The sequence below is a fragment of the Sus scrofa genome, chromosome 7 (assembly GCF_054392235.1).
Source record: "Sus scrofa isolate SSC_HxYL_T2T_F1_AM1 chromosome 7, Sscrofa_HxYL_maternal_Yorkshire_Landrace_v2.0, whole genome shotgun sequence".
NCBI classification, from domain to species: Eukaryota; Metazoa; Chordata; class Mammalia; order Artiodactyla; family Suidae; genus Sus; species Sus scrofa.
The window spans coordinates 57,303,476-57,327,923 of NC_139389.1; the positions used below are offsets into that span (position 1 = coordinate 57,303,476).

At 41.7% G+C, this 24,448-nt stretch overlaps 1 protein-coding gene across 43 annotated transcripts in view; it reads right to left on the minus strand.

Annotated features, from left to right (window-relative positions):
- The window catches only part of MTHFS (methenyltetrahydrofolate synthetase), a 315,580-nt gene that overhangs the window by 173,667 nt on the left and 117,465 nt on the right, over nucleotides 1–24,448 (minus strand). For 17 of the 43 annotated variants that reach the window (XR_014810306.1, XR_014810305.1, XR_014810319.1 and 14 more), the window contains one exon: nucleotides 12,983–13,026. The exons of 23 other annotated variants lie outside the window; for them this stretch is intronic. The gene's annotated coding sequence lies outside the window, so the exon portion shown is untranslated. Of the gene's footprint in view, nucleotides 1–7,783; nucleotides 10,457–12,982; nucleotides 13,027–24,448 lie in introns of those variants that run through there. 3 more of the 43 variants (XR_014810342.1, XR_014810345.1, XR_014810330.1) reach the window with 3 other exon arrangements.

The following is a 24,448-nucleotide window of genomic DNA, read 5'->3' on the forward strand; positions in this document are numbered from 1 at the left end:
CGCTCTTCGGCTCCCCACTAGCCCGTAAAAGGGACAGTGAGGGAGAGGCAGAGTTTTCCTGCTTGGTTTCCCATCCGTAGGATAAAGGGGCACTCCAGGAGGGCTCTAAGGAGCTCCTGGTTCTGACCATCTCTGAATCCGGGGTGCTTGGGAACCTATCATTTTGACAAATGAGCATTGCAGGATGAAGATGTGCATTTCTAAGAACTATTCCAGTTTAACTGATATCATCACCAGCTTGGGTTATTTCAAATGATTACTGTGTCAAACCCAGGGACTCATTCTGAAGAAAGTTTCTGCTCAGTGGAGAGGTCAGAAACATTGATGTGGAGGCCTAAAGAAAGAGCCCATGTGCCTAGTACCTGTGCTGGTCTAACTTGGGAGCCAGACCGCTGTGACTGACCCCGAGTTCAGCCCCTAACCATCCAGGAATATTTGGGCAAGTTGCTTTTGCTTTCTGTGTCTCGATGTTCTTATCGGCAAAATGGAGGTAATAATAGATAATGCCTTGAAGGTTTTTATAAGGAGTAAGTGAGATAATACCTATAAATTGCAAATAAATAAATGAACAAATGAGAAATAAATGCTATCTTTTATTACTATGTTCTTCCTGAGTCCAATTCCTTTCTTCCTTTCTTTCAGCTTTTAACCCCAGAATGACCCAATAGATTTGAACCTCGCCCTTGCTCTTCTGGCACTGATGTTTAAATGACTACAGACTTGATCCTGGCCCCAGATCCATCTCTCCTATCAAGACAAGGCATATTTCCAGGGCTTACCTCGGCTCGTCCCAAGCACTGACTTTGACTTTATGCATCTATTGTGGTTCCAGAATCCCATATGTGCCTTGCTTTCTTGAGCTACTGACAAAAAAACCTGTCCTACCTAATTTGGTCCTGTAAGGAAAGATTTCCACCCTTCTAAATTTTTTTTCATTCGTTCCCTCAATTAATAAATATGAATTGAGAGCTTCCCTTGAGGCAGACACTGATTCAAGGAGTGATGAGTGCAGCAGCGAGTACAACAGGCAGACTGTCTGCCCTTGAGAGTGAGAGTGTGTGAGAGGCAGGTCGTAAGCAGACTGTCACGGAAACACCTGCCTGGTGCAGGTGAGGGCAGAAGGACAGCATGACCTCCGGGACACTATTTTGCAGACAGTGTGGTCAGAGGTGACTGAAAAAGTTCATTGTGATCTATAAAGCAGAGTGAAGAACCAGTCTTTGGCTATTACATGGAAGAAGACAGCTGCGTTTACCACATGTGGAAGGACAATACCATCTTATGAGAAGTCTTTCAAGGAGATCCAGGAGCCATTTTGCTTTTCCAATGGGGGTACATGATCAGGGAGGCGACAGCTCTTATAAGTACCAAGGTTTGGATCCTAATCAAAACTGTCTGCTGCTAAAACCCTAGTGGTTTCAATGGGGCCTGTCATCTCCTGTGGCCCCTGGGTTAGCCCTCTGGAACCTGATGGCCATATCAAGAGCCAGCCTGAGTCTCTTGGCTGAGGAAGTGACATCAGGGTGTTGAAGCCAGGCTCCCAAAGCCAAGTGGGCATCACCTTCACATGGTAATATCTGGGCAAAGCCCTCTTGATTCCTTGAGGACTTTTGCAATGTGTCCTTGTGAACCCAAACCACAGGGAGGGTGCCTCCTTTCTAGCCTTTCTCGGCCTCCTCCTCTTCTTCACAACCTCTTCAGCTCAGAGAGGCAGAGAGGCAGCCCACACAGAGGGAGGGAAGAAGCCTGGTCTCTGAGAACCTCAGGTGAGAGGATGGTTTCTGATAACCCAACCCAAGTGCCTTACCTTCTCCGAGAGAAACTACCAGGTGCCAGTCTTGGCCATTGAACCCTGAGAGGAACCTGGAGGAAGGACCTTAGTGGAGGACTTCTGTCTGCAAAGCTCAAGGCACAGCAGCAACACAGCCCCCCCAGCCTCTTCTCTGACCCACACAGACTGTCTTCTTCGAAGAGACAAGCTGTGTAGGAAAACACCTACAGGCTTAGGAGAGCCTCCTCTTATTCTAAGCAGAGCAACTTCATCTTATATTGGCAAAAATAATGGGTTTGTGAGGGAAGTCAGGCACAGCGGGGGGGGGGGGGGGGGGGGGAAGGCCTGGGGGAGGGGAAAACCACATGCCCAAGGGCTTACAGTCACAGGGGGTGGCAATCATTTTAGAACAAAGTATGAAAAGTCGAACACAAGATAAATGAAAATGTGTTTCATTCATAACTAAATCAAAAAGGCTTCAAGCTCTATGAGTAATCTTGGGCTAGTCCCTCTTTTTTTTAAATTCTTTGTCTCCTGATGTAACCATCTGGAATTCTTTTAAAAGTACCACCCTATTTAGCATTTAAATATGAAGGACTTAACTTTAAATGGAAAAATCTACATTTCATTGTGAAGCGAGAACTCAAGTTCTATACTGCACAAATCACAGATCACGAATGTGTATGTTTAGAGATGGTAAAGGATAACTCCAGAAAATTCACTTCACACACCACAGGAGACATGAAAATGCAACGAACTAACTGAAAAAAATCTGAAAAATGCACCCTCTCTTCAGGGTCCTGAAGTTCTAAGGTGTCTTTCCTAACCCTGTGGAATATTCAGGGTCATCTATACCACGTCATAGTCAGGTGCAGAAGGACATGAAGTGTATGACGTAATCCCAGGCTGAGCTACTTGTCGTGATCCCGCCAACACAGTTTAAATCAGTTTGGGTTTCTTGATCTCTAAAGCAGGGCTGAAGACCCACCTCACAGAGTTCTTAGGATGCTCTAAGGATGCTCTTAGGATGCTCTTAGGATGACTTTAAATAAAAGCACATGTGTACATTCCTGAGAAATCCCAAACCGCTGTATAAATGTTACTTTCCAAATAAGTGTAATTCTGGGGTCTAAGAACTGGTAGGTCCCAAAGGGCCATGGAGGCGGGAAAGAGGGGCTTGATCCTTGCTGTTAACACGAGTATTATTTGGCAAGAGTGATCCCAGTGGAGAGGGCAGTGTAACTTGACTGCCCACCTGCAAAGTGTAACAGAGCGTGGACTAGGAGACTTGTTGATAAAAGGGATTCCGTCAATAAGTAATAATGTTGTAGGTAATCAGAGCCAGACTGCTTACTGTCAAAGAAGGGAGGTGGTAGAGAGAACGACTGGAATATATCTGAGGGCAGTGGACTGGAATTGGTGTACTAGTGTGACTTTATGGTTCGTAATGGGGAAAAAGAGATAAAAGTCTTAGCCCCCAGGATCTCAGAATGTGACCTTACTTGGTCACGTACCTCTTTACAGAGATAATCGAGTTAAATTTAGGTCATTAGAGTGGACCCTGATCCAATAACTGGTGTCCTTATAAAAAGGAGAAAATCTCTCCTGTCCCAGGGATAATGTCATGTGAAAATAAAAGCAGAGATTGGAGTGATGCTTCACAAACCCAGAACCACCGAAGATGCCAACAAACCATGAGAGGCCAGGGTAGAACCTGAAATAGCTCACAACCCTTGGAAGGAACTAACCCTGCCTAAACCTTGATCTCAGACTTCCGGCCTTCAAAACTGTGGGAATTCATTACTGTTGTTTAAACCACTCAGTATGCGGTAATTTGAATCCGAGGCCTTTGGAAGCCCATTTCCCATGGCATGAGAAGAAAATGTCAGCAAGAAAGAAACTCCAAATGAAAGATAGCACCCTGGGACCCCAGTGGCTGGAAGTTCACCTCCACATGTCCCCATTTCTATGCCTCTGGATCATCTCTTTTTTATTCTTTCTTTTCCTTTTTGATGAAAAAAAAAAACCTGAGTAGTCCAACTCGGCTATAAAAAAGAACAAAATAATGCCATTTGCAGCAACACGGATGCAACTAAAGAGTCTCACACTAAGTGAAGTAAGTCAGAAAGAGCAAAACAAATACCATAGGATATCACTTATGTGTGGAGCCTAAAATATGGCACAGATGAACCTATCTACAGAAGAGAAGCAGATTCACAGATATGGAAAACAGACTTGTGCTTGCCAAGGGGGCAAAGGGAGGGGAGGAGGGGGATGCACTGGGACTTTGGGGTTAGTAGATGCAAATTACTACATTTAGAATGGATAGACAATAAGGTCCTACTGTATAGCACAGAGAAATATATCCAGTCACTCGTGATGGAGGATAATATGAGAAAACAAATGTATGTATGTATATGTATGAATGGGTCACTTTGCCATAGAGCAGAAATTGACCAAACATTGTAAGTCAACTATACTTCAATAAAAAAAAAATTGAGTAGTCCAGAATTTGACTTCTAGGTCTATACCCAAAGGAACTGGAAAAAGTGTCTTGAAGAGGTATTTGTACACCCAAGTTCACAGTAACATTATCCACAATAGCCAATATATGGAAGCAACCTAACTGTCTGTAAATGGAGAAATGGTTAAAAAAAATACGGCATATACATGAAATGGAATATTATTCGGCCTTAAAATGGAAGGAAATTCTCACACGGGCTACAACATAGATGAACCTTGAGGACATTAAATGAATAAGCCAGTGACAAAATGAGAAACACTGCATGACTGCACTTATACAAGGTATCTAGAGTGGTCAAAATCATAGACACAGAAAGTAGAAGGGTAGCTACCAGGGGCTGGAAGAGGAGGGAAGGGGGAGTTGTTTAATGTTTTGCAAGATGAAGGGTTCCAGAGATTGGCTGTACAACAATGTGAATGACTTAACACTATTGAACTGTACACTTAAAAATGGTAAGATGGGAGATCTGTGATGGCTCAGTGGTTTACGGATCCAGCATTGTCACTGCCGTGGTGCAGGTTCGATCCCTGACCCCGGTGCAGCCAAAAGAAATAATAATAATAAAACAAAATTTAACGAATTGAGTATCATTTCCGTCACATACAACTGAAAGTTTCCTGACTTTAAAAAGAAGGAGGAGGGAGTTCCCATAGTGGTTCAGCAGAAACAAATCTGACTAGCATTCATGAGGATGCAGGTTCGATCCCTGGCTTCAATCAGTGGGTTAAGGATCTGGTGTTGCTGTGAGCCGTGGTGTAGGTCACAGATGCAGCTCGGATCTGGTGTTGGTGTTGCTGTGGCTGTGGCATAGGCCAGTGGCTGCAACTCCGACTAGACCCCTAGCCTGGGAACCTCCATATGCCACATGTCTAAAAAGACAAAAAAAAAAAAAAAAAAAAAAGGAAGAAGAAGAAGGAGGAAGAAGAAGAAGGAGGAAGAAGAGGAGCAAATATGTTGTAGAGATAGAACAGAAAAAGATAATGGACCAAGCATTGGAAAACCCCAGCACTTAAGGAGAAGCTGGAAAAAAGAGTAAGGGTATGGATGACCCAGATAAAGACTCTCAGAAATGAGGGTGACAAGCCACGGGAAAACAGGGTCAAGGAAGCCAAAGCAGAAGAGTCTCAGGATGGAGGGATTCATGGACAAATGTGAGTGGCCTTCTAGAGGCTAACTAATACAAAAACTAAAAAGTATCTATTGGATTTAACAGCTAGAAAGTTTTTGCAGAGCTGATTCTATAAAACCAAAAGAGATTTTGAATTACAGTGGGTTGACTAGCGAATGAGAGGTGGAAAAAGAGACAGAGGATTTATCTGGCGACGCAGCAGGTTAAGTGGCATTGTCACTGCATTGACTCGGGTTCAGTCCCTAGTCCTGGAACTTCTGCATGTCATGGGAATAAACAAACAAACTCCATGTAAACAAACGAAAGAGAAAGAGAGACACAAAGCACAGACAGCTTTTTAAGGACCTTACAAGACTGTCATTTAGAATCAATTCATAAGCATGGTTTTCCACAGATAACAAAAGTGAGGCAAAAGTTAAGAAGCAGTGCTACCTGTGGCTGTTGGTAGGAAAGAAAAGTGGCCCTGCCCAGGGGCCTTGCTGCTGACAACATGCTCTGGAGACTCAGACTGGCCTGCTCCCTGCCTCAGCCTCTCTTCTCCCTTATTGTGTCCTGTGCCCTCGGGCCAAGCTCTGCCTTGGCCGCCGGCTGGATTCTGATCTTGGGCAGGAGAGTTTTAATCAGGACCAGCCCTACACCATGGCACTGAGCCCCAAACCCTTAGATGGGAGGCTGACCACACCCTTCTCCCCTGTCGTTTCTATGGAGCTATCTCTTCATTCCCAAAGACCACAGTCTCTTCACATCCCAAGGTCTGACATTGAGGGGTCTGCCTCGTCCCAGTCCCATCCACTTACCGTGAACTCACCTGTCCCTGCCTACTGTTATTGGGAGATGTGCCCATCCTCGGTGGTCCCCATGCTCAAAGCCTATGGCTAGAGCCCTTTGCATGTGATGGGCTATTTAATATTCACAATAATCCAGTAACAGGTGGACTAGAGTAGAAACTGGTGCCCAGAGAGACCAACTACATTGATCACGGGTAGGAATGAGCTGACCCAGGCATCCCTTAGGTCATCCGGTTCCAGTGCCCATGGAAACAGCACATCAGCTCCTGCTCACGGAATCCCACACAGGCACACCACTGCCCTGTGGCTCTACCTGAACCACTCACTCCTCTGTCCTATTACTGTCCTTCACCACCTCTACCAACATGCCTTTCACCCGTTCACTCTGACAACTATTTTTTTGCCTGAATGCCCTCATACCTCCTGCCACCTTCTGAATATCATATTTTCTTGCTACTCAACTTGTGGTCTACAGATTAGCAGCACCAGGCATCACCTGAAGCTTGTCCGAAATGCAGGATTTGGGGTCCTGCCCCAGACCTACTGACTCACAATCTATATTTTAACCAGAACTTCACGTGTATGCACATGGAAGTTGAGACGTGCTGGTGTGTTTTACCTGCTACCTGGGCTTTCTCCCTGACCCACAGCTGCAGCTGGCTCTCAGGCCTCCCAGCCCCACCACCTCATGGGAGCAGGTCTCCTCCCAGGTCCACACTGCAGGGTGACAATGCCAGGCAGAGCCCAGAATTATAATGGAGTTCGTCCATGACTTCTGTAATAGGGTAACACAATTTAAAACCTTGGAAAGACTCTCTCTCCGTAAGCTGGATTTGTGTGCTTCTTTTCTTGGGTTCCTTGGGAGGAGTGTGAGGGTTTGCATCTGGAAAGAATGTTCATTTTTAGTCCTCTATAAATAAGCGGCACATGATTTCCTTCATTACACACTGCCTGGCGCCCCTTCACTCATTCATCAGCACCCACAGCTGGAGCAGCCGCACCTTCCCTTCCCCCCCGTCCCCATCCTGCAGGATCAGTGTAAACTGTGGATTTGCGGCCGGCCTCATGTCATCCCCAGTCCTGTGGGCCCAGGCTGCATAAAATGCCAGCCCCCACAGGTAGCTCCTGCTTGAGCCCCAGTCAACCTGCCTCAGCGTGGACCTCCGGCTCAAGGCTCCATTCCTGAAATTCGGTTTTATTACCTGTCGGTACCCAAGCCCACTTCTGGAGCCCTATGCCTTTCTTGACATGCTCCTCTTACAGTGGCTGGATCTGCCAGACACTTAACTGTCAGGCTTGACTCTCCTGCTAGGAGACCTACTGATTCCTCTCACCTGTTGTTTGCTAGCATCATCCAGAATCTGCCGTAACCTTGGAAATCTTGCACTGATTTAAGTCTCAGACTGACTGATGCTAGAAGAGAGGATGTTCTTGGCAGGAGATCTGGGAGGAACTTCAACAGGACTTGACTTGTTAATTTTTTTTTTTTGAGATGAACAGAATGGATATTATGTCACCATAATTTTCACATGAATTTTTTATACCCTACAAACTGTCCTACTTAATATCACTTTCTTTTCAAGGTTCTCTGGGTGCCCCTGGGATAGTAGATTGTCCAGGATTCAGACTTGGAATTACATCTCTGGCACCTGGATGTTGCCAGAACTGGGAGGGCCTCACACTCAACTCTGGGGTGTGGCATAAATTGGAATCAAAAGAGCCCTGGGATTAAGGTAGCTCTGGCATTGCAGCCCAAAGGGGTCAAATGGAAAAGGGAGGCAGGCAAAGAAGTAGAAGTCAGGTCTAAAGTGAAAGATCTACCATTGAAATCAGCATGACAGAAAAATGAAGAATATGCAGAGATTACTAGAGGTGCAGATCCTGAGGAAGTGGGAGGGCATCTTTAACAAAGAGCCCACAAAACTGCCATAAGTAAGGGGAGAAATGAAAGGGCTAAGCTGGTTCAGACCAAACAAAGCAGGACAAGGGATGCTAGCTGATGCTAGAGTACATGGATCCTGGACAAATAGCCTCATTGAAAAAACCTGGATACAGGTCATTCCACCAAGTTGACGTACCAGCCCAAAGTCGGGAGCATAGATAGCATCATAGGACACTGTATGGCCAATAAACACACACACACACACACACACACACACACACACAAAGTTCAGCATCATTTCTCATTAGGTAAATGCAAATCAAATTATAGTGAGATGTCACTACTCACCCTATAGAATGGCTGAAATTTTTGAAACTGACCATACCAAGAGTTGGTGAGAATTTGGAGCCACTGGAACTCTCATAAATTCCTAGGGGGGATGTAAACTAGTATAACCACTTTGGAAAACCTCCACTCCCAGGTATGTATGTATCCAAGATAAATAAAAGCATATGTCTATATAAATATTTGTACCTAAATGCTCTTTTCGTCATTATTTACAACAGCCAAAAACTAGAAATAAATCAGATTTCAATCAAAAGATGAATGGATAAACAAATCATGGTATATCCACACAATGGACTACTACTCAGCAATGAAACAGAATGAACTACTGGTACGCACAAAACTTGGATGATTTCTACAAATCATCCTGGATGAAAGAAGCCAGTTGAAAAAGAGTGCCTGCAGTATAATTCCATTTATAAAAAATTCTAGGAGTTCCCACTGTGGCACAAGGGGATCAGCAGTGCCTCTGGAGCACTGGGACACAGGTTTGATCCCCAGCCCAGTACGATAGATTAAGGATCCAGCATTGCCACAGTTGCAGTGAAGATCACCACTGTGGCTGGAATCTGATCCCTGGCCTGGGAACTCCATATGCCAGAGGGAGGCCAAAAAGAAAAAAGAAAAAAATTCTAGAACAGACAAACCAATCTATAGTAACAGAAAGCAGGCAAGTGTTGCCTGAGGATGAGGGGGGATGGAGGTATGGATAGCAAAGGGAATGAGGAATGTTGGGGGGGGGAGGGTGACGGAATTATTCATTTTCCTCTTTGTAGTGATGGTGAAAGATATGTATGCATGTGTAGATGCATCAAATTGTACATTTTAAATACATGCAGTTTCTGATACTTTAATTATACCCCCAAAATTGAATAAAAGCACAAAACAAAACGAAATAAAACAAATTAAAAAATCCATTGTGCCATTCACCATGTTCCCTTTCTTCTTCGTGCCACAGTGACCAGTGAACAAAGGACAGCAGTGAAGCCTCTGTTGGCCTCTACTCCTAAATGAAACATGGTGAAATTCTGCTGGCCAAGCTGGGATGAACATGTAGCATAAACAAGAAATAAACCTTTATTGTTCTAAGCAAGTGAGGTTTAGGGATTATTTATTACCACAGCATAACCCTAACCCATCTGACTGACAACAATCCCCAAACCCAGCATATTGTCCAAAGTCTCATTAAAAAAAAAACAAAACACCAAAACATGATAGAATATGAAACACTGCAGTATATAAAATCTGCCCACAGAATTTCTGAAACATAAATCAGATTTCAATTTGTTCAAGTGACAGAGTAATTATTTCAAGTTTACTTCAAGAGAGAAACTCTTGAACACATCCATCATTTCCATCACAATGTATGTGGTTGGAGGGGCGTTAGAATATGATAAAAGGGAGGTGGAGATTGTGGATATGCTGCAAGCCACAGGAGTATCCTATCTGACAGCAGGATACTAGTCAGGGCAGACTGAAGAACACGGAATACACTCTAAAGAGAGAAAAAGACATTACTACAATGGTCACTTGCAGAGAAATGAACTAAAACATTCCTCAACTCTTGGGGAGGAAATCTGAGGTTACACAGATACTCTCTGAGGATCCCAGATCATTTAAACAGGACTTTCTCAATTAATATGGGGTGAGAGCAGAAAGGAGATCAAGATGAATGTTTCACAAGAAGTAAGGCTGAAGTAATGCTAATAAGAAATGCAAATTCCTGACCAGAGACTAGACTGGCCTTTGGAAGAAAATTAATATTGGATGTGATAAAGCATTTCATCTTGGGCATTTCAAGGAATCAGATGCCATCACCACTAAAGAAGTGAGACTAGAATGTAGGTCCAAGATAGGGTCTATCACAGAATAAGTCAGATGGACCACTACAGCCAGTCTTCCATTCCCAAAGGCCTCAAAGGTACATATTTTGATGTCATCTCCAGATGAGGTCAAACAGAATCACAGAGTACACATTCAGGGCAGAGAGAAGATCCTTTCATGGGGAGCAGTAGACCTGTAGCATATCACAAAACCCCCAGTACAGTGTAGTTAGTTATAGGCATTTTTGTTTTAGAAGTATTCATTTGTAAAATATGGTCATCTACACAACCATGCTTCATCTTTCCTTCACTTTTACAAAAACAGTATCCTTTTAATAATGAGAATGGCCTGGGTGTTCTCAGTGGCTGAGAAGCTGCGGACAAAGCATGCACATGCATACCCCCAGTCTGCCAACTACCCACCCCACCAACCCACCCCCAGTCTACAGGACTAGAACTTTATCCTCCCCAATTTGGGGCCAGTAAAAGTTTAGGGCAAGAGTGATGTATCCTGAGAAAGGCTGACATCAGATGACAGAACTCATAATGGGGGCTGTGGGGAAAATAGGAAGAGGATCAGAGAGGGGATATTAAGAAAATAAGAAAGTGTTCAGGGAGTACACCCTCTGAAGGTCTCAATACCAAGGTTTAGTCCCCTTTTACCCCATGAATAGTTCAAGGGTGTGGACTCCTCTTATAAACTTTCCAGTGCTACACCGGTTGCTGTAGGACACTTACTGGAATTTTCTGTAAAATGAGTCACCCAAGCCCTCTCCAGAATTCAAACCTTCCTTCCCAGTGTTCTCACAGTGTAGTCTTTAAAGGCGTCCGGTTATAGAGATAATCCATGGCAAATTCAGAATGCTCTTTTTCCCTAGCTCTGTACACCATCCTCAACACCAGACACAGTAAGTAGATTTCATCTCACATGTCAACTGTTATTGATGGATAGTGGCACCTCAAGGACAGTGTTAAGAAAGATTTTGGAAGGTGAACCCAAGCTTGGTGTGAAAGAGCATCATAACTGATTAAAGATGTCTTCCATGGGAAGGAAGAGTCAGGGCAAAAATGCCAGGGATGAGCTCCCCTGTAATGTCTTACTCTCACTTCCTTTCCCAGGTCTGGACTCAATCCTAGGACAAATCTCTAATTAGGCTTCCCACAGTCTCTCTCCTTAAACCACACCATTGTTTTGGGAAGTATACAGGCTGTAACTCCTAAATAATAGAGCCAAGAAAGATGTATGTGTAATTAAAATAGCAAGATTATAAGGGAAGAAAATCTGCAGGAGTAGGTGTTCCTTTGGAGACACGCAATTCATGCCTCCCTAGGGTAGCACACCTTCCTTTGTGAGAGAGCACTCATTCTCTTAACATAAAAATAAAACAGGCGTTGGGGGAATTAACCACAATTCCCAATCTGGGTGGGACACTGGAGAGAGTGAGGGCATGGTTTTGTCAAAGACAGCCACCAATTTTTATTTCCAGGAATCCATTATAGACCAAAAAACATAATTATGACAATTACACAAGGAACAAGAAGATGCTCACAACATATAAATGATGACTGTCCTATGATTAAATGCTGTGTGCCCATGGGCGAAAGCTTGAGCAAAACATGAATAAATATAAATAGCTTGATTGGTTAGAGTGGTCTGAGTATGGGTTAATTTTTTTTTCTTTCCAGTTTGGCTTCCATCAATGTTGTTCATACAACAAATAATTTGTAAGAAGCCATTAAGGTGCCTCAGTGACAATTGAAAAACCAATTATAAATTCCTGCATCTCTGAAATGAGACTGAACCAATGGTGCAGAGCTACGGCACAGAGAAGCAAAGCCTCTGCTCTCGGATTTTTTTTTTTTTTAATTTGCCTGAATAAAAGGAAGGCTTGATTTAAAGAGAAGACATCTTTATCTGAGTATCATTTATCTATGTTTTATTCTAAGAACATGGCCTATTTATGAAGGATTGTCCAAATGGCTTCTAGGCTTTATCCCACATATTCATTGCTGAGTGGTTTTATTAGCCACTGACCTACTGCCACAATGCCCCAGGTTTTGCTATTAGTCACTGTCTTGGGGCAAGCTGTGCCTCTCCACAAGGCTTGTCTGCATATGCTACTCTGATACTGGAAGGCGTCACATAATATGTACTGCTCCATCATCAGTGCCCTAGCAAAGCTGGGTTAATTGCTAGTCCTTCAGCAGAGTTCTCAGTGTCCCGAGGTGAGGGGGACAGGACTCAAAGCCAGTGAGTGGACTCCACACAACCCCCGACATGTAGCAGTTTGAGGGAGCATCCTGACTGGTCAAGTCGGTCATGCTGTTCCCATCTTTACCAATGAATGGGTTGAGATCCCAGGATGACATTAATCAGGACCAGGTTTTTCACCATCCTCAGAGTTGACCCACTTGGGCCCAGTGAGACACTAGACAAGGTTGCACCTGCCTGTGAGGTCTAGAACTCGGTTGCTAGCCTGCACAGAGCAGAGCCAAGAGGACTGCAGGAAAATAAAGGATACCACTGGACTAAGTCAACATCAAGATCACCTTACCCCTGGACTGCTAGTTTTATAGCCCGAGTTGTTTATGCCAGCTTGAATTCCAGCTTCTGTTGCATCCTGATTGATAGCTAGACCTTGTATCTGACCCTTGTATCTGTCCCAAAAGGAACTCAGGTGACACTGAAAGTTGAGACATACCTCCAGGGATTCTCTTACCTTCTTTATCCTCACCCATCTCCTGCACATGCACACACATTTACCTGGAATTGTAAATTCAAATGACAAGAGAAGTGAAATACGTTAGAAAGATCATCTTCATTAAACTTTTTATAATACTGATGAGGAAACTCAGATTCTGGGAGGAAAAGGAACTTGCCAAATACTAAGAGAGGCAAAAGTACATCCTTTGCTATTCAACCAAAATTCCAAATTCCTGGCAAACTTTTTTCCCAGGAATCACCTTCCCCACCACTTTCCCATGCAGAATTGGTTATTTCTTATTCATTGCCATCAATTTATTGTATACCCACCTCTATTATAAATAAAACCCCCCTAGAACATTGGTGATTATTGTGAAGTTCTATTTTTATTGAGGTAAAATTGATATATAACACTATATTGGTTTCAGGTACACAACGTAATTATTAAATATTTGACTACATTGCAAAATCAACACTACAATAAGTCTGGTTAACATCTATCACCATACATGGCTATAGAATTATTTTTCTTGTGATGAGAACTTTTAAGGTGTACTTCCTTAGCAATTTTCAAATATGCAATACAGTATTATTAATTATAGTTGCCATGTTGTACATTACATCCCCACAACTCATTTATTTTATAAGTGGGAGTTTGTTCTTTTTGACTACCTTTGCCTATGTTGCCCTTCCCCCACCCTCCACCTCTGTCAATCACCAATCTCTTCTCTGTATCTGTAAACTTGATTTTGGTGTTTGCTGGTTGGTTTGTCTTTTTGTTTTTGTTTGTTTTTAGACTCCACATATAAGTGAGGCCATATGGTATTTGCCTTTATAGGACTTATTTCACTTAGCATAACATCCTCAAGGACTATCCATTTGTTGCAAATGGCAAGATTTCATTTCTTATGGCTGAATGGCATTCCATTTTTTAATACATACCACGTTTTCTTTATCCTTTCATCCATCGATGGACATTTCCGTTGCTTCCATATCTTGGCTATGGTTAAGTAATGTTGCAGTGAACATGGGGTGCATATATCTTTCCAAATTAAGAGCTTTCATTTCCTCTGAATAAATACCCATGAGTGGAACTGCTGGATCATATAGCAGTTCTGTTTCTAATTTTTTGAGGAACACCCATACTGTTTTCCACAGTGACTGTACCAATTTACATTTCCACCAGCCATGCACAAGGTACCCTTTTCCCCACATCCTTGCCAAGACTTATTTCCCATCTTTTTGAGAACCATTCTAACAGGTGTGAGGTGATATCTCATTGTGGTTTGGATTTGTACTTCCCTGAAGATTAGTGATCATATATCTGTTGGATATCTGTATGTTTTCTTTGGAAAGATATCTATTATGATCCTCTGCTCACTTTTTAATTGGATTGATTTTTTTTTTTTTTTTTTTTGCTATTGAGTTATATGAGCTGTTTATACATTTTGGATATTAACCCCTTACTAGTCATTTCATTTGCAAATATTTTCTTCCAGTAAGTAGGCTGCCTTTTCATTTTGTTTATGTTTTCCTTTGCTGGGTAGAATCTTTTTAATTTGATGTAGTCCCACTGCTTATTTTTGGTTTTGTTGCCTTTGTTTTTTGAGTCTAATTCCACCCAAAAAATCATTGCCAAAACTGATGTCAAGGAGCTTACTGCTTATGTCTTCTTTCAAGATTTTTTATGGTTTTGGGTCTTATATCAAGTCTTTATTTTAAGTTCATTTTTGTATATGGTATAAGACAGTGGTCCAGTTTCATTGTTTTGCATGTGGCTGCCTGGTTTTCCTAACACTATTGAAGAGACTGTCCTTTCCCCATTGTGTGTTCTTGGATCCTTTGTCATAAATTAATTAACCAAATATGTGTGAGTTTATTTCTGGGCTCTCTATTCTGTTCCATTGATCTATGTATCTGTTTTTATGCCAATACAATACTGTTTTAATTACTATAGCTTTGTAATAAAGTTAGAAATCAAGGAGTGTGATGCCTCCAGTTTTGTTCTTTTTTCTCAACATTGCTTTGGCTATTTGGGGTCTTCTGTGTATCCATACTAATTTTAAGATTGTTTGTTCTGTTTCTGTGAAAAATGCCATAGGAATTTTGATAGGGATTGCATTGAATCTGTAGATTGCTTTGGGTAGTACAGACATTTTAACAATAATTCTTCAAGTCCAGGAACACAGAATATCTTACTATTTATTTCTGTCTTCATCAATGTTTTATGCTTTTCAGTGTATAGGTCTTTCATTTCCTTGGTTAAATTTATTTCTAGGTATTTTATGTTTTTTGTTGAAATTGTAAATGGGATTATTTTCTTAATTTTTCTCTCTGATAATTCACTATTAGTGTATAGAAACAGATTTCTGTATGTATATTTTTGTATCCTACAAATGTACTGAATTCTTTTATTAATTCTAACAGTTTTTTGGTAGAGTCATTAGGATTTTCTATATGTAAAAACATATCATGTGCAAATAGTGACAGTTTTCTTTGTTCCTTTTCAATTTAGATAACTTTTATTTCTTTTTCTTGCCTAATTGCTCTGGCTAGGCCTTCCAATACTATGTTGAATAAAAGTGCTGAGAGTGGGCATACCTGTCTTGTTCCCAATCGTAGAGGAATAGCTTCCAAATTTTTACCACTGAGAATGATGTTAGCTATGGGCTTGACATATATGGTCTTTATTATGGTGAAATACATTCCCTTTATAACCACTTGTTGAGAGTTTCATTCATCACAGGATATCAAATCTTGTCAAATGACTTTTCTGTGTCTACTGAAATTATCATATGATTTTTACCCTTCATTTTGTTAATGCAGTGTATCACATTGATTGATTATAGATGTTGAACTATCCCTGCATCTCTAGAATAAATCCCATTTGATCATAGTATATGATCTTTTTAATGTACTGTCAAATTCTGTTTGCTAATATTTTGTTGAATATTTTTGCATCTATGTTTGTTGGGGATATTGACCTAAAATTTTTCCTTGTGGTATACTTTTCTGGCTTTTGTATCAAGGGAATACTGTATTCATAAAATAAGTTTGGAAGTATTCCCTCCTCTTTTAATTTTTAGAAGAGTTTGAGAGATTTGCAATAATTCTCTTTGAATATTTGATAGAATTCACCAGTGAAGCTGTCTGGTCATGAATTTCTGTTTTTTGGGTGAGACTGTGCACTTCTTGATGGCAGAGACCACTGTATTGAGGTGCCTGGTACCAGTAGGTGTTTCACTGTTTGCTAGAATGAATAGAGCAAAATCTTTGATTCAATAGAAGCTGATCATGTTAAGCCTCTTAATTCTAATTTGGTTCACATAGAATCTGTGACACTTCTGAATGGGGATATGGTAGGCAAAACTTTTAAAATGACTTCCCAAATCCTTTATAACCTGTGAATCTAATGAGATACCACTCCTATGATTATTTATGTTGTATGGTACAATTGGCTTTTAAAGGAGCAATTAAACAGAGAGGCCTTAATATGACTACAAAAGCCATTAAAAGTAGAGAACTTTCTCTGGCTGGATGCAGAGAAGGAAAGCAGAAGGGAAGTCAAAAGAGACTTGAGGCATGAGAAGGACCTGATGCACCACTGCAGGCTTTGAAGATAGAAGGGGCCGTTAGCCAGGGAAATGCAGGCAGCCCCTAGAAGCTGAGAACAACCCCCAGCCAACTTTCTGCAAGCAAACAGGGACTTCAGTTCTATAAATACACAGGACTGAATTCTGCCAATGACCTGAATAAGCCTGGAAGCAGACTTGCTTCTAGAACTCTGGACAGATCAGAGTCCAGACCACGGACACTATGATTTTAGCTTGGTGAGTCTCTAAGCCCAGAACCCAGCAGAATTTCCCTGGACTTCTGAGCTATGAAACTTAAGATAATGAATAGGAGTTTTTAAAGGAGAGAAATATTGTTTTAAGCTGCTAGGTTTGTGCTAATTTGTTACACGGTGATAGAAAACTAATATAGTAGAGGGTCAGGGAGGGGAGTTTGCTAAGCAAATTATTAGAGTAAACCAGATTTCAATTCTGATGTTAACCTGCTTAGAAATAATTGGTTTCCAGGCAGCGTGGAAGAGGTACTTTGGGGATCATCTGACCCTGGGGAAAGAGATACATCTCAAGTCAAGTCCAAGCTCAACTGACATGGCTACCAAGTGTGCCTTGTTGAGAAGAATTGTGAGGCCAAGCCTGGGTTCAGGGTAAAATAAATCTGTAATTGATTAGCATCTTCCAGGATCAGAGAACATAGCTGTGATGGTATGCATGACAAATAGCTGCTATTTCAAATCCAATATTAACCTACCTATTTGCAACCACAAATAGGGAAAAGGATAAGATTATACAGACAATACAGAGTAGAATGAGAAACCCAAGCCTCTTAGCACCCAAAACTAATTTTCTTTACACAGTGTAGAGTTTACTAACCCTGCTAATCTAATATATTGATCTTGTTCTAACTCATACCTCTAGACTCCCCTGGCCACAGCAGCAGCCCATGGCGCACATCATGGGGACTGATGTCTATCTGGGGACAGAACCCACCCTGAAGAGCCTACTGTCCTACAACCCGCTATGTGTGGTCAGAGCTGGCCAGTGGAAGGCGACCACCTTCCCTTCTCCTCTCCCTCTCTTCTCCCACAAAGGTGGAAACAAGTCGCAACCCTGGCATGAAATGAGAAGGCTTCAGTCCACAGGGGACACCTAAAGGAACTCAGAGACACAAGGCGAAAGTCAGTGGAAGCAGCACAGAGGAAGGAAGCAGCTCACAGATCATGTGCCACCATATTTATTGTTACACACACCATGGTAGGCCCTACTGGGCAATTGAAAGGCTCCCCCTGGACTCCTATCAAGGCTCTGGCAATGGCCAGTTCTTACTTGGGGAGGTGTCTGATATTTGGTTTCTTTTGGAAAGCCTTTGATTATACTGAACAAATTCAAAAGCCGCCCCTGCAAAGAGCAGTCCAAATTCTCCCTTCAAACACTTGTTTCTAGGATGACATAGTCTCCAGACCCATCTGTGTGCTCCGGAAGCCTGCTTCCTCTTCCAGGATTCTTTGGGCTCTGCCTAATGGACTTCTGATTATGGCAGTCCCAGGGTGAGCCTGGCTTATATATGAGGAAAGGAAATCAGCAGGGAACACTCACCTTATGATGCATAGAGAATGAGCTTCTCGCTGGAAATGCAAATTTTGAAGGATGAAAATCTCACTTCTGAATACATAATGGTCCCTAATTAGCTCACAGGTAATTAGAGCAATTACCAGGGGACAGCACTCTTAAAAGCTGTGTGCCTAGGGTTTTTTTTTCCCCCCCTAGGGAACATATACCTATATAGTTAAAATTCTTGTTCAGCAAAGATTATATTTTCCTACATATTAACATGGAACCAGAGTTGGTTGTCTGTGGTCATAAATGTTCCTATTTACAGCCTTATCTGTAAGTCATTGCCAGCAGCATCCTAGCTCCACCCTTAGTTCAATAATGAGTGAGGCCAGTGTAAGAGAAATAGAGACGGCATATGAGGGAGGCAAAACTTGCGGCACCAAAATGTCTTTTTGGCATGGAATGACTTGGAGCTGAAAACAATCAAGAGCAAAAAGACTCAAGAAGAAAGTGACTTTCTCCCTAACTACCTTACCTGAAAGAGGACCTGTTCCAGAAAGGGAGCTATCACCAGTGGTAACTACAGTGTGAACTAGGAGTGGTAGACAGAGAGGAACCTAGCAAAGTTTGTTTCTTTTCTTTTCTTTTTTTTTTTTTTTTTTTTGTCTTTTTTGCCATGTCTTGGGCCGCTCTCACTGCATATGGACGTTCCCAGGCTAGGGGTTGAATCGGAGCTGTAGTCACCGGCCTGCGCCAGAGACACAGCAATGTCAGATCCTAAGCCACGTCTGCAACCTACACCAGAGCTCACAGCAATGCCGGATCCTTAACCCACTGAGCAAGGCCAGGGATCAAACCCGCAACCTCACGGTTCCTAGTCGGATTCATTAACCACTGAGCCATGACGGGAACTCCGCAAAGTTTGTTTCTTAAAATCTCTCCCTGAGTCCCACCGTTTCTGCATGGCGAGGCAAACATTTGTTTATCAAACACTTGCTTTTCAATCTCCTTGTCAATTGCTTCCTCCCCTTTGAAGTCCCAAACTGCTATCCCCCACACCCTCTTTTCTCTTTAACTGAAGGTGTTATTTAAAGTGGGGATTTCAGCCATTTCAGCAAGCGACTCAGTTTTTCTAGGTCTCCCTCTGAATATATGCTATTAAACTTTCATTTGATTTTCTCCTATTAATCTGTCTCATGTCATTTTAACTATTAGATAAGCCAGAAGAACCTAGAAGGGTAGAGGAAAATTTCTTCCTTCCCAACAATAGTCATCTATTTCAGTGTAAGTCACAGACACAGCTCAGATCCTGTATTGCTGTACCGTAGGCTGGCAGTTGCAGATCCGATTGGATCCCTGGCCTGGGAACTTCCATATTCTGAAGGTACAGCCCTAAAAAAAGAAAAATAATAATAATGAAATCACTTTATGCACTGATTCAGCCTGGGTTGCCCAGAAAGCCAAGCTGAAATTGTAAATCTTCATGTACTACTGCCCCGAACAGTGCCATACAGTGACCATGAATCAGCACAGTCCATCTGCAAAGAAGAAGTGAAGAAATTATCCCCTTGGAGTTCCTGTTGTGGCTTAGCAATAACGAATCCGACTGGTATCCATGAGGATGCAGGTTCGATCCCTGGCTTTGCTCAGTGGGTTAAGGATCTGGGATTGAAATGAGCTGTGGTGTAGGCCAGCAGCTGCAGCTCTGATTTGACACCAAGCCTGCAAACTTCCATATGCTGCAGGTGTGGCCCTAAAAAAAAAAAAAAAAAAAAAAGAAATTATCCCCTGGTTTCCACTTCCCATTGGTTATAGTCCCATGGGTGAAAGGCCATGACTCCTTCATACTTCCAGGCTGCACATGTATGGATGCCAAGAGGGTCCCTCAGCATCCTGAACCTCAGACTCAACAGGGGACCCTGGGGCGGGCAATGATGTGTGGTAGGAGACGTGGATGTGAAGTTGGACACAGTCTATCCAGATGTGGTCACCACAGAGGCAATGGAGCTAGACCACACACCCCAAAGCCATAGAGTTGGGGAAGCTAGGAGGTTCCAAATAGGATTGATATGTGCACAAAAATGTCCATCTCAGTGTGGATCCCAATCAAAAAGCACAACCTTTCCCGTCGAATCGCCTTCTGTGTGAATCCAAACTCTACTCCTCACCAGCTATAAGACTTAGGGCAAAGGCATTTCACTGCACCTAGATGTCCACATCTGATAAAAGGGAATAATACCTACCACATGGGAATGTTTCAAGGTTTGAATGAGATAATCTGTGTAACACGTGTGGTATGGAACATAAACATACCAAAACTGAATTCCCCTCTCCTATAATAAAAACAAATTGAAAACAACATAAATATCCAACCATAGAGGAATGGTTAAGTAAATCATGATGCAACCAATTAATAGATCTCCTTGCAGCCTTTAAAAATGACAATGAATATGTGGGGAAATAGAAAATGGCTTATGTATTGAGGAAAGGCACAGTACAAAATTGAGTGAGTACAACGTGGGAGAGGCGTGTTGTATGCACACAAGATGCCACATGCAAATATTTAGTGACATGAACACTTGGGACATTTCTTGGGGAAAGATTTGAAAACACTAATGAGTAATGTATTTGGAAAACACTAATGAGTAAGGCCAGGAAATACCATTTGCTCATTTTTCTTGTTAATAGAACTCCAAATTTGTTCAGAGTGTCAATGTGCCCATCCCTCAATGACAAATCATGATTTGTTTTAACCAGCCTGGAAAATCCTTCTCTCCAAATTCCCAACCCCCTTTGCAACTGAATAAGGCCATGTAATTTTTCCACTTCTGGGAAAAATGGTATAATGGAAAATCTGCTATGTGGAGTCTAGGAAAGTTTTGCTTTCCTGATAAAAAGACGAGTAATATAGCAGGCACTGTCCCTCCCCTCTTTCTTTCCTTGGATATAGATGTAAAGTCTGGGACTACAGCAACCATCTTGTGAGCATAAGGTGACCAGTATGAGAGAAGAGTCAAGAAATTTGAGCCACTGAATTATCAAAAACTACTTTTCAGTCTCTATACATGCATCTGTTTAAATCTCTACAGCCAGATTTTTCTGTTTCTTATAACTAAACCAACTGTTATAAGACTGTTAGGCTAGTCAATTTACATTCCTAAGTCATTGATTTTTACAGTAGTTGTTTACGGCATGTTTTATAACTCTCATTTACAAATGAATAAACTGAGAACCTAAGTGACTTACCCAACATCAGCTCACTATGAAGTCTCCAAACCAAAATTCATACCCTATCCTTATCCTAGAGTTCTTTCCACAACCTCAGTAGCAAATGGTTGCATACAGAATACAAGAGAGATTGTAAAACAGAGAAAGGAAGGCCAAGCCATGAGGCTGATAAGAGGCTTTACGTCGAGGTTATAAATGGTGCTGTGTGCCATGCTAAGGGTTTTGATGTTATTGTTTCGGTGATAGAGAGCAGCAGTATGTTAAAACCCACCTTTCAGCACAAATTGCTGCCATGTTCCCAAGGCCTTGTGCATGATAGAGTTCAGCAAATATTAAATGAATGAATCAATCAATGAAATGAATAAACCAACAAATAATCAGATAAAATTCTCCAGGTACATATGGAAAATGAATCAGAATAGACAAGGTTAGAGGCAAGAAGGCCATTTAAGAGGTTATTGTGGAATTTCTGTCATGGTACAGCGGAAACAAAACCAACTAGGAACCTTGAGGTTTCGGGTCCGATCCCTGGCCTCGCTCAGTGGATTAAGGATCCAGCATTGCCATGAGCTGTGGTGTAGGTCATAGATGTGGCTCGGATCGGCGTTGCTGCGGCTGTGGCATAGGCCAACAGCTGTAGCTCCGATTAGACCCCTAGCCTGGGACCCTCCATATGCCTCGGGTGTGGTCCTGAAAAGACAAAAAGACAAAAAGACAAAAAAAAAAAAAAAATAAGACGTTATTGTGATATGTTGCGATATCTAGTCCACCTGAGAGATGTGAAGTATGAACTATGGCAGTGTCTACAGGACAGGGGAGGGGACAAATTCAAGAACAATTAAGAAAACAATTGATAGGGTCACAATTCTTACATGGCTACCAGCTTGTGTTCTTAAAAGAACTTTTTTTTTTTTTTTTTTGGTCTTTTTAGGGCCCCACCACAGCATATGGAAGTTCCCAGGCTAAGGGTCAAATTAGATCTATAGCTGCTGGCCTACACCACATCCACAGCAATGCCAGATCTAAGCCACACCTGTGACCTACACCACAACTCGCAACAGTACCAGATCCTTAACCCACTGAGCAAGGCCAGGGATTGAACCCGTGTCCTCATGAATATTAGTCGGGTTCATTACCACTGAGCCACAATAGAACTAAAAGAACATTTTTATTAGACCACTTGGCCGACCAAAAACCTTCAGTGCTTTCTCCCAACTTGTAAACTATATCTTAAAGTTTGCAACTCAGCGTTAATGGTCCTTCACTAAGTTCTAGTTGCATTTTCTTCAGAGTAACTATTCATCAAATACTGTCAAATAGAAAGGCAAGTTAATTAATTGTTTAATTTGCATAATATTTAATCATGTACAAATGCCTTCATCTACATTATTTATTTGTTTGGATCTGCCTTCATTGGCTATTTATTGTTTCCCAACAACCATGTAAGTTAAGCAGGGACAGGACTGGGCAGTTATAAGGTGCACATCTTACAGATACAGAAATCAAGATTCAGAAACACCAATTGTTAGGCTGACCTTCTGGTCAGGCCCTCCCCATCTGCTGCCCCTGCAACTCAAGATCCATCCTATACTGCAACTTGGCTCCAAGGTCAGAGCTCACTCAGCTTAGAGCCCCGAAACAGAGGGCATGCCTAGTATCCACTGACTCTGTCCGAACCTCAGATGAACTCCTGATCAAATCCCACACCCAGACAGTTTCTCAGCAAGAAAATTGAAGTCATCACTCTTAACTCAGAAATTGGTTTACAGATCTTTGTCCCACACAGATGGATCATAAACTGCTCTGTTGAACACTCTGTCAAATATGAAACTTCTGAAAGCTTTTTAATGGACAAAGATGATTCTAAATCTTCAACAAATCTTCTTATAATGATTGTTGTTGCAAATGCTTTCTCTTTGGCTGGACTGTATGTCAATATCTAGAGTTTTTGACTAACTGCAATTCATCCTTCAACCTGGCATTAAGTCTACTTCCTTCAGGAAGTCCTCTGGGGTAGAACTGGCTTTCTGCCCACCTAAGAGTCATACTTCCTTTCTTTAGGTTTAAGCTGTTTTTGGAGAAAGGCTGCCCAGCTAGGGACAGCATTTCCAACTCTCTAAAGCCTAGATGGGGCCATGTGCCTGGTTCTAACCAATAAAATGTGAGGGGGAAGGAATGAGTGCCACTTCCAGGCTAAGATAATCAAAAACTGGGTGTATCTTCCCTAACCTCTCTACGCCTCCATCAGCTGGCCAGAGTTCAACACTCACTGAGACCCTAGAAGCCACACCATTTTGAAGACGAAGGGCTTTTAATGGGTTGAATCTCCAAACTTGGAGCAGAACTCTATTCACTCAGTCCCTCACCCCTAATCCCAGTCCTCTTCAACCAAGAATACCTGAAATCAACTATTAAATGAGTAAACTATTAACATTTTGGATTTTGTTGTTGTCATTGCTGTTGCCATAGCTAACATTATCATAACTAATATACTCTTTAAATCCCTTCTATAGAGTTTAATATCCTTTTTTTAAAGCTCTACTAGCTTTATGAAAAAGCTATACTACAACACAATTTCCATGGTGGCTCTTTTTATATTATAATATAACATAGTTATTCATGAGTCCATCTTTCCTACCAACTTATATCTCAACATCTCCAGCTATTGCAACAGAGTGGTTAGTCATTAATGTTTGCCAAATTAATTTTTAATGAATAAATTAAATCCTCTTAAGGCATTAAGAGAAAAGAAGTATATCAATAATAACTTTGAATGTCAATAGTATAAACACACCAATTAAAAAACAGACACTATCAGAGTGGATCAAAAAACACGACCCAGCTACATGTTGTCTACAAAAAACCCACTTTAAATATAAAAGCACACAAATTGTATGTCTGAAGATATATAAAGTATTTATACAACTCAACAGCAAAACAATCCACTTAAAAAATGAACAGAGGATCTGAATGTACATCTTTCCAAAAAAGACATACAAATGGCCAACAGGTACATGAAAAGATGCTCAACATCACTAATCATCAGGGAAATGCAAATCAAAACCACAATGAATTATCACCTCACAGATGTTATCATGGCTGCTTTTAAAAAGATAAGAAATAACAGTGTC